General features: G+C 41.2%; 1 pseudogene; it reads left to right on the top strand.

The window, feature by feature from the left end:
- Positions 1 to 315: 315 nt before the first annotated feature.
- LOC148038947 (scarecrow-like protein 21 pseudogene) lies at positions 316 to 2,823 on the top strand (annotated as a pseudogene).
- The last annotated feature ends 7,484 nt before the right edge of the window (positions 2,824 to 10,307 follow it).

Raw genomic sequence — 10,307 nt, 5'->3', positions numbered from 1 at the left:
CTTTGCCCCGAGTACATTGCCTTCCCGTAGATCACTCCATGCATTCATTAATGAATGCCAAACTCTAATTTATTGTGCCGGACAATCCACCAGGCGTCAAGATTATCTTAGAAGCCATGCTGCCATGTGGGCTTTGAATTTCCCCTTCTTGGATAATCAAGCTACCGGCTTTTGCAGTCCTGCCATATGCATGATCTGATATCCCTCTCTTTTAGCCCATGGAACACCTTATAACCTGAGAACCCAGGGGTGTTCTTTGCCCCAGGCTTGACACCATTGTCACTCTGCGGCATTGTAACAAGAGCTGATCACCTCATGAAAAGATTAAGGCGGAGCACTGGAGCTGACCCAAGCACGCACTATGGCCATGTCACCCCAATCTGCGACCCTTACCTGATATCAGGGATGCCTCAGGCTGGCATTGATATTCACTCAAGTGCTTTTAATACTGGATATATTGCTGCACCGGAATGGTCCGGCACAATATTCACTAGCCCAATGAATGCAAGGTCCCCCTTATCACCGATTTCTCAGTCATCTTATGGCTCTAACACAAATGGACAGTCTCAGCTACATCCCCTGGATGGGAGACTGGCTGACAACATCTCTACCAGCCACAGTTGTACCTCTGACAGTAGAGAGCCTAGCTACAATCAAGGCCCTCAACCCTTCTGCAGTGATAACCATCCCAGCATGCATTTACCAGTGTCCAATCTCGGTTCTTCCATCATCAATTCAGGCCTGCAATCACCACATAGAGATCATCATGTGAGTTACCAGAAGAACCAATTTCATGTCGGTAATTCCAATGTGAGACACATGTTGCAACAACTAGAGCATGAATTGCTGGGTTCTGATGATGAGGTCAGTCCAGATTTTCTGGCTTTTGTACATCACGATGACCTTGTAGGCGTTCAAAATGCTGGGTTAGGCAAGCAAAAGCCTAATACCGCTCAATCTACAAAAGGGGAAACCATGTCAAAGCAGCAGCAGCCTATCTCCAATAGTACCAATGAGACGGTCGATGAGGATCTTCCTTTCTCTACATCAAGGATGAAAAAGAGCCGAACTGAAAAGAATTCAAAAGTTGGCAATCTGTCGGGGTCTCCGCATAATTCTCAGAATGCAAATGAAGATTCTCATCATGAGAGCAATGATGGATGTGAAGCAGAGCACCTGTTAATAGCATGTGCTGCAGCCATTGCAGATGGCAAGTTCCAAGAAGCTGATGCTATGATAGCCACGTTAAAAGAATCAGTTTCAATACATGGGGATCCCATTGAGCGCCTGGCTGCTTATATGGTAGAGGGGCTTATAGCCAGGCGTGGATCGTCAGGCCCGGCCATCTACAAATCACTGAAATGCACAGAATCCCCTGGTCCTGAACTGCTGTCCCCCTTAGAAATCATGTCTGAAGTATGCCCTTACATCAAATTCGGATGCATGGCAGCAAATGGAGCCATAGTGGAGGCTTTCAAGAAGGAGCACAGGGTACACATCTTAGACTTCCAGATTGCACATGGCACACAGTGGGTGTCTCTTCTCCAAGCCCTAGCTAACCGGCCTGGGGGACCGCCCCATGTGCGCATAACCGGAATCCACAAAGAGGAAACAAAATCTGGCCGGGCAGATGATGGCCAGGGATCAGTACACATGGTAGGGCAAAGGCTAACAAAGATTGCTGAAGCAATAGGGGTGCCATTGGAATTCAATCCACTGTGCATTGAGATGGCTGATGTGCAGCAATACATGATTGACAGGAGGCCAGGGGAGGCCCTAGCTGTGAATTTCGCACTGCAGCTGCATCACATGCCAGACGAGGGGGTGAGCGTGGCGAATCCAAGGGATCGGCTGCTGCGCATGGTGAGGGCGATGGACCCGAAGGTGGTGACGCTGGTGGAGCAGGATGCCAACACAAACACGGCGCCATTCTTCCCAAGGTTTCTGGAGGCCCTGGACTACTACTCGGCTGTGTTCCAGTCCATCGATGCTTTGCTGCCCAGGGACAACAGGGACAGGGTAGCCATGGAGCAGCACTGCCTGGCAAGGGACCTGGTGAGCATCATCGCGTGCGAAGGGGGGGACCGCGTGGAGAGGCACGAGGTGATGGGGAAATGGAGGTCCCGCCTCCTCATGGCCGGGTTCAGGCCTTACCCCCTCAGCCCCTTCGTCAACAGCACCATCAAAGCCCTCCTCGAGCTCTACTCCAAGAACTACAAGCTTCACGAGGAGAATGACGCCCTCTTCCTTGGATGGCTGAACAGGCATCTCATCGTCACTTCTGCATGGTGTTAACCCCAATTACTACTCTAAGTACATTAAGCTTTTTATGCCAAAGAGTTAGAGGAGGCACTTCTCTTACATATCCCTCATAAAAGGTGATCCAAAATTGCCAATGGAGTCATAGCCCAATCAATGTGGGTTGAGTATTGCAAGTGCGCAATTTCAAACCAATGAGCTGCATTTCTCTAGTGGCCCAAACCTATTCACACCCAAAGGTGACACTCAGAAATATCAAAGTCTGATGTAATGGAGAGGTGGAGGAATAGAGCCATTTGTATAAGTCAAGAAAGAGAGATTACACTATGGCTAATAAGGAACCATATAATATACATAGGCATCACCCCCCCCCAACACACTCACACACACAAAGAAGTCGTGCCAAATGAGAATGCTTAAGTTCCTCAATTTCTATTGACAAGCTTATGAGCATTATAAGTCTTCCATAATGCATCTTCAACCGCCATGAAAGGTGTGGCCTTGCCGCACAATATTTATTACACTTTCTAGAGTTGTATTATGCCTTCTTTGGCTAGTGTAAGATGATCCACATATTACTGATTTGTACATGATGAATTGAAACAAAATAAGGAATTGAGAATAAGAATGTTTCTCCTTCAAAAAAGTCTTGCATATTGAATTGATTTAGGCATAGGTTTATCTTGTAACATTTGCCAAATCTATGAAAACATGAATTTAATGCTTTAAATCTGGGATTGCCTTTCTAAAAAGTAGTATTCCGATTTTACATCTTTTGAAAGCATTCATGCTTATAAGACCCTTCAATATCAATTAATTTGAATAGCACATGTGAAACATGTTTCAAGTACAATGTTTTTAAAGTCAAAAGAAAACATAATGACAAGTCAATTAAAGTGCATGATCAATGTAAGGAAGCCATATGGTAGGAAGGATAGAGTTCTATATGCAAATCCCCTTCATGTTAGTCAAACAAATAATGACAATATATTTGTGTATAGCCTAGTACCATCTTCTTTTGCTTTGCTTTGTAGAATGAATTTTTCCCAACTATATTGAATGCTCAAGAGTAATAATGGCTTAGTTTAACCTATATGTTAGGCCATGACCAAGCTCAAGAATTGCATGTCCAGGGTGCTACTAGGTTGTGAAGCTTATTCCATAGATGAGAACTACCTATTTCAGACATGTGGTGAGAACTACTTTCTTTGGATATATAATGTCTCTTAGATGGAATGAGGTTTTCTCAAAGAGGATTCATGGATCCTATCACAAGAGGACAAAGAATCTCACCATGCAATAGACAATGATTGACAATAGTATAACTATACAAGCTAACAATGCCTTTAAATTTGCTAGATAATTAGCACAAGCATCATCATCATTGAAAATAAGAGAGAATGAAATTCATTCACCAATATTCAAGTTTTTCCAAGCTAAAGGAAAAATATGAGCAACAAGTGGATAAGTAATTTTGTTGTGAGTAAAATAAATCTTTAATGTCTAATGTAAGATATACCTATCTAGACATAGTCCACCCACATTATGACATATACATACCTGTGTGTGTGTGTGTGTGTGTGTGTGTGTGTGTGTGTGTGTGTGCGCATGCGTGCTGGCACCCCAAGAAAGACACCAAGAAAAAGGGGTTTCTACTATAAGAAAATCTATCTTGTAACATCAACAAGCTTTTATTTCATTCTTTTGAGAACCATAACAAGGAAAAGAACAAATTTTCACGCAGCATCATAGTAGATATCTCTCACGGATTTAATAGAATCAACCATAATCTTCAACATCTTCATAGAATCCATTAATAGAACAAGAAACATAAAGAAATACACCATTTTTGAATGGAAATAATCACATATGATTCATCTTCATTATCTTCATATTTTTCTATCTCAATCTCTCATAGATAGACACATTGTTTTTGACAGAATTGGCTATCTCTGACTCTCTCTTTCTCTCTCAATCAATAGTGCATCATCTTCTCACTACAATAATCAATAATCACTCTCAATAATCCTTCTTCGGCCGTGGATGCACCTCCCAAGAGGCATGGGAGGTATGAAAGGGCACCAGAGTCGCTACAGTGTCTCTTCATAACTCACTACTGTTACTTCACTCCAATCTGCTCTTGAGTTTTCAACAGCTGCCTCTTCCATTTGTTTTAGCTCTTTTGAACTTAGATTCATCCTTTCCAAAAGTTAGAAAACTTTTCCAAAGTCACACATACATTCTAGAGAACACTTACAGAAGATCTACAAAATAAAACAAAGCAGAAACAGAACAAAGACAGAGGCTCTACAAAAGTTCATCAGAGGGTTGCAGAAGGTCAACAGAGAACAACAGAACCTCATAACTTATACTAAAACCATTCCAAACTATCAAAAACTAATCAATAAGCTTTCAAAAGATTTCAACCTTCATCAACCATCAATCCATGCTTCATACAGAAGAAAATCAAAATAAAACAGAAGCTAAACAGAAGGTATCAAAACCTCAACAGAACCTATCAGAACATCACAAAGCTTTATATTTCTACTAAAAATCATCATGAGCTTTCAAAAAATAATCAATATCATCAAAAAAACTCTCAAATATTTCCAAAACAACCAATCATCACTCAAAATCCATCAAAAATCAACCATTCAAACCTCAAACACAACAAAAATTAGTCAAAAAACATCCTTTTTCCACTCTCAATACATCCCCACACTTAGAAAGGAAGTGTCCTTGTGACCTAAGGAAAAGAAGAATATAAGTTCAATAAAGATCTCAATTCGATATTCTGTCTTCAATAATACTTTATAAAATCATCCAATCACGACCCCAACTTATCACCTGTATCTAAGAAAGAATACAACTAAAGGAAAACACCATTATGCATTAACGCATCTTATAAATAATAGAAAGTCATGACAAATTTGTAAAGGATATAAGAGGTTCTTCAGCATGGCATCATAGGCTTTCCATCCACCATCACCATCAATGTCAATAGTCAAAAAGAGAGCTCTCAAACAAATTATTCAACCAGCATGAACTCATCTTATAAAAATTAATACATCACAAACACAAAACAACCATCTGAATGGCACCTCCAAAAGATAGATATAGCATTAAGAAGTATAAAAGATACATTCAGGGGTATCAGTGAAGATGATCCCTCTTGAAAGCTTGATGATTACGAAAAAGATCCATGGATAAGGATTCATCAACAAAAGATTTTGGAGGATTTTGAAAGAATTGAAGGCCGCAGATCCTTTCTAGCAAGACAAGGTATTACATTAACCACTTGAGTGTTAGTGTCATCCAACTGAGTGTGGAAACTAGAAATTTCCATTTTTTGAGCATCAATCATCTTAATCTGTTGCTCCATTTGGGCACAAATATCAGAAAAGTGTTCATGAGCAGAGACTAGCTCTGCATTTGCTTTTGTCAGCTCTTCTTTGGTCTATTGTACTTCATCATAGCAAGAGGAATAGAGTTGTTGGACACATGTAGTCACTGAGAGCTCAATAGAACATTGAACATCTTGACATAGGAAGGGAATTGCATCTCCAGTTACCAAGCGTTGCATTGAAGGGATGGAAATCTCTAGAGTACCCTCACGATGTGCTCTAAAAAGATTCAGTGTTGTGAGAAAAACTAGGAGGTGACTGCTAGATTGATCAAAAACGGAGATTGGAGGAGAAGCTTGAGTTGATTCAGCCAGTCGTTTTAAGCGTTTCCTCTGAACTACCACAAGAGGGATAGGATCAAGATCCTCAATGACGACATCAGAGTGTTCAGCAACAAAGGGAGGAGCATCTGGTGGATCAACTATCAAGGTAGGAACTTTCTTCGAAAGGGCAGCATATGCCAAAACGATAGAAAGATAGGATCCAAATGTAACATTAGTGACATTACCCCTGGTAGCTCTAACAAAGTGTTGATCCATTTTGGACAAAAGGTAGGAACTCCAATCAATCGTGATGCCTTTTAACACTATTCTAGAAGATGTAAACAACTCCTTTGAAAGGTTGGGTGTCTTAGCAGGCATAAACTTATCCTGAAGGAACTAGCATAGCTACTTCCACATAGGATTGAAGATCATGGAGACACTGATGCCAGAAGTGGTAAGAACCTTCTTGGGATCCAACACATCTTGTGTCTTCTTCTGCAACAATTTTAGGATATCCTCATTCGAGAACAGTTGTCTAGCAATAGGAAAAGAGTCTCCCTGATAGGGTAACGACAAAGCCTTGCCCAAACTTTTAGGCATCAATTGGACAATTGTTCCTCTGACATAACCAGACCTCTTATTGTAAGAGGCTAGAAACTTATCACAAGTATGAGTATCCTCTAGAATCAGTGGTAATGAGAGTGCGATGAACTTTGTTAAGCATGCTTTGCCAATAAGTTCAAACTCCAGCAATAAACAATAATCGAGAGAGACCAATGGAACATACTAGACTCGAGGAGGAGCTTGAGGCACCATTTAGATAGTTTACACACACACCACACACAGAGACAATCACAGGGAATGCCTGCAAAACAACAGAATATCCATCAAACAAAAATCAACCAAAATAAGCACACACAAACATGACTAACTGATTGACCACCCCAAACAATCCACATTTTAGAAAAAATTCAGCATGGCCTCTACACATATGTGGCCGAAAGCTTCATGCTATGCAACAAACATGCACCCAAGACCACGTATCAGGCAGAAAAGAAAACTATAGACCGCACCTGTAATCGTATCATACAATCAAACCATAATACCTCAATAACCCACTCAGGACGACATAACCAAACTTATGTAAGCAATGACAGCTTGAAAGACTATATGTGCCCATCCCACAAAGCGCATTTATTGAAAAGGAAAAAAAAATACAGTGAGGGGAATGATTTTAGTGAAGGGTTCGTTTTAATAAATTATTAAAATGTGTGAAATTTTATTAGGTTGTAAACCTTAATAAGAAAATGGCATGAGTTCATTCTTAAAACATTAATTATAAATTATTAGGGTAAAATGGTGCTTTTAACGGATCCCGAACTTTGATACCCACATTATGTCTCTAAATGCATATTCATTGATTAAAAATTAAGTGTGTGTTTAGCACTTTTTATGTAGTGCATGTACTTGTGATGGCAGGTTTGTTTTTAATAAACTTAGATGTGTCTGTAGCACACGAAGCGTGTGCTAAGTGAACGGCTAGCTCCTTTTTAATTGTTAAAAAAAATGTGTGTTTGGTGCGAGTGTGTGTGGAAAAGTGGGTGATTTAAGTTCATTTTAACCATTAACGGTGGTTAAGGGTTGACAAAATAAATAAATAAAGTAGAAAATATAAATACCTGACAAGGGTGTGTATGTAAGAGACTGAGGGCGCACGGATGGATCTCAAGATGCAATGAGTCCAACAAAAAAGCAAAAGCCATTGCTAAAAAAATGAAACGCCTTATTCTTAAAAAAAGAAATATGAAGGCAAGGTTAGTTGGGTCGTATTTGATTTAGTTAATTCGGATAAGTGTTTGGGTGTTATTATCATTTTGATTGCTATTTATGTGTTTTTTTCGTGGTTTGTGTTTTTTTTAATATTTGATTTATTATGGTTTCTTAAACAAATTTAATAACTAGCTTTCGATAATCAACCCTGAGTGAAAATTGAATCATCATGCTTCAACAATGGATCTATATTTTTTAGTAAAATTTTAGCCTATTTTTGGAATTTTAAATGCAATTTCTATGAATTTAGGTTAAAAATTAACATTTTGGCCCTAAAATAATAGGGTGATCATGTGTCAAGGCTTTTTCAGCTTATAAAAATATTCCAAAAGTAGTCGAATGCATTGATGAAATTTTTTGTGATGTTTTTTTAATTTAATTTTGTTTTTTTTAAATTGATTTTTTCTCAATTTTTAATGAATTTAAAGGATTTAAATTTTTTTCAATTAATTCTCTCTATTATAACCAACATGATAAACAAAAAAAATTCCCAATTTAGTAAGGAATATTTTAGTGCTTTTTTGTTTTTTAATTGAATTTTAATGAAATTTTTATGCTTTTTTTAGGGTTTCAGGTGTTTTTGTTTTTTTTCGGGTGTTAATGGGTTTTTGAAAAATAAAAGAACATACCCGGGCTACGTGTGAACAACAACTTGTGCTCGGACGGCACACACCACCGCACGAACAAGTCAAGATGTGCATCCTTGCGCGTGAATAATGGCGAACACTCTTGGACGCGACATGACAACGCCCGCGAGTGTGTGCACAACGGTGCGAACTCCCACAACCACGTAGTCAGGGATGGAAAATAGGGGGCCAATGACGAGATTACAGCAAGTTGGGGGGAGAGGGGGCTAAGGAAGGGGTGGGGGGAAAAGGGGGGTAGTGGGGGGAAGGGGATAGGAATGAAGATAAGGGGAGGGAAGCAGGTAATGAAGGCGGGGGGGAGAAGGAATGACACGGTGGGGGAAGAAGTAATGACGACGGGGGAAGACAACGAAGGGAGGAGAAGATGGTGGTGGGGCGGCAGGGAGGCGGAGGCACTGACGGCGGGCGAGGAGGCGGCCGGTGATTATGGGGGTGGGGGAGAAAGCAGCCAGGGAGGACGAGAGGGGAAGGGGAGGAAAAGAGGGAGGAGGATAAGGAGGAAGAAGGAGAAGAAGAAGGAGGAGGAGAAGGAGGAGGAGGAGGAAGAGAAGAAGGAGGAGGAGGAAGAGGTGGAAGGGAAGGAGAAGATGGGGAGAGAAGAAGAAGAAGAAGCAAGGAGAGAGAGGAGACAGAGGGAGGGGTCGGGGAGAGAGAAGAAGAAGAGAGAGAGAGAAGAAGGGAAGGGGGGAATCGTCGTTGTTGATGCAAAAAGATCAAAGTCATCATCGAGCGGCAAGAGGGACCAGGCCGTGCCACAAAACACGTCCAGCATGGCAAGGACCATGCAACAGCACCCAAGGAGGTAGCTTTGTCGATAAAGTCCGTCAAATCAAGTGTCGATGACGAAGAATAGAACTCTCAGCTCACGCGCACTCAAGAGGATGATAGAACAGTCGCTCACCCCATGATGCACATCACTCAATGAATAACCATAAAATCCCATAACTCATAGCTGGTGTAGAACTAAACAAGGGGAAAATGATTGGGAGGGAGTATGCAATTGTGCACAATTGATGGTGCATTCGTGTGTTCCACCTATCTAGCATAGGTGCAAGCATGAAGGCCAAGGAGCCTTATCATGTAGTGTATAGAATAGGGTGGCATGGCTTGTGATGGTGGCAGATACCCGTCCCGTGCGTGCAGAGGAAAATGGAAACATATTTGACTCCAATTTTCATAACATCCCTTGATCTCACCTCCCGAAATTGATTAAGAAGAAACACTAGTCACACTCAGCCCCCGTTTGTCTCACACTATGTTGAAAGATACAGAGGGTAGCCCATTCCTTACACTCATTGATGTAATCGTCACATTCACTTGTGCAAAGGTTGTATGCATTGTGCGCATTTAATGGTGCAACCGTGCATCCCACCCTGTGCCAGCATACGGTGCGAGAAGGAAGGCCAGGGAGTCTTATAGTGCAGTGCATAGGAACAGATCGTGCTTTGTGCATTGAGAGGTCCAACCCGTGTGTGCAACACTCCATTCACACATCACACCTCTCAATTGAATTGAATGGAAAGGACTGGTCACTCACCCCACCCTCTGTCTCACGCTCGCTGATAGATACAGAGGGTAGACCATACTCACATCTCCATCCGGTTAGGATGAAAACTCACATCACTCAAGGGGTTGTCGATGAAGATCGCTTCATCTATTGATGAAAAGGCATACCCAAGGAGATAGCCAACAAATCAAAACTGTGAATTGGATATAGAACATGACGTCTGCTAGAAGACCATCAGATGCTCTACAGAGAGGCACAGGACACAACGTACCAAGGGAAGTAGCTTCGGAACTAGGTCCTGAAGATGTCAACTGATGGATCAACTTTCTAGACTATTGGGTGTTACCACCTTTTCCACAGTCAGCTTCCCACACAAGGGTGTTTGCCACTGTTTCTT

The sequence above is a fragment of the Lygodium microphyllum genome, chromosome 3 (genome assembly GCF_053477565.2).
Source record: "Lygodium microphyllum isolate KBCC chromosome 3, Lygodium_microphyllum_v1.1.10, whole genome shotgun sequence".
In the NCBI taxonomy this organism is placed as follows: Eukaryota; Viridiplantae; Streptophyta; class Polypodiopsida; order Schizaeales; family Lygodiaceae; genus Lygodium; species Lygodium microphyllum.
The sequence above is the reverse complement of the archived record's forward strand: the minus strand, read 5'-3'. Positions and strand labels throughout refer to the sequence as shown.